Raw genomic sequence first — 1,034 nt, 5'->3', positions numbered from 1 at the left:
AGATGTGTATATATTTAAAAACTTGCATAATAATGAAAGGCAAATAAATGACAAACTGAGAAACATTTATTACAAATATTTGTAACTAATATATTTTATATATAACAAATTCTAAAAAAGCTGATAAGAAAAACATGAAACACATTCTTCAAACAATGATTAAAAGAAATGAACAGACATCAGAGAAAAAGAAATATGACTGTTGAAGAAAACTATGAAAAAAAGTTAACCTTCCCTAGTAACTAAAAAGTATTCAAATCAAAACAGTGAGGCACCATTTAAAAAAAAAACAAAAACTTACAAATTGGAAACATCCAAAATAATAATCTGGTAATACTGAGGCTGATGAGGGTGCAGGCACTTGTAGAACGCTAGTGGGAATGTAAATTAAATGGGAATAGGAGAATAAGTTAGTGGAAGGGCAATTAGGCTATATATGTTAAAAGCCTTTAAAAGTCTGCATACTTTTCTTAAGGTCAAGTCTATTGAGGTATAATTCACAAATAGTAAAATGCACCCTTTTAAATGTACACAGTTTAACAAGTTTTGACACATGTTATCTTGTAACAAGCACCATACTCAAGATAAAGAACATTTTCATCATCCCCAAGAGTTCTCTTACTCCCCTTTGCAGTTAGTCTCCTTCTTCCATCCCCACCCCCTGGCAGTGAGATGAACTGATTTCTGCCTCTATAGTTTTACATTTTCAGAAGTGTCCTATAGATGGGATTTTACAGTATGTGGTCCATTTGTGTCTGGCTTCTTTCAGTAAGTATAATGCTTTTGAGATTCGTACGTGTTGTAGCTCATCAGTACTTCACTCCTTTTTATTGTCAGGTAGTATTCCCTCAAATACTACTATAATTTGTTCACCTGTTGATAGACATTTGAGTTGTTTCCTGTTTTTGTTAATAAGGAATAAAGTTGCTGTATGCATTCACGTTTGGACTTTTGTGTAGACATATATTTTTATTTCTTGTGGATAAATAAGTAGGAGTGCAATTTCTGAGTCATATGTTAACTATATATTTAAC

The 1,034-nt window shown here is 31.7% G+C and overlaps 1 protein-coding gene across 1 annotated transcript in view; it reads left to right on the top strand.

Annotated features, from left to right (window-relative positions):
• VRK2 (VRK serine/threonine kinase 2) overlaps window positions 1-1,034 on the top strand; it is an 88,572-nt gene that overhangs the window by 24,269 nt on the left and 63,269 nt on the right. The gene's annotated exons all lie outside the window — the stretch shown is intronic.

Source organism: Trichechus manatus, unplaced genomic scaffold, assembly GCF_000243295.1.
Source record: "Trichechus manatus latirostris isolate Lorelei unplaced genomic scaffold, TriManLat1.0 scaffold00005, whole genome shotgun sequence".
Taxonomy (NCBI): Eukaryota; Metazoa; Chordata; class Mammalia; order Sirenia; family Trichechidae; genus Trichechus; species Trichechus manatus.
The sequence above is the reverse complement of the archived record's forward strand: the minus strand, read 5'-3'. Positions and strand labels throughout refer to the sequence as shown.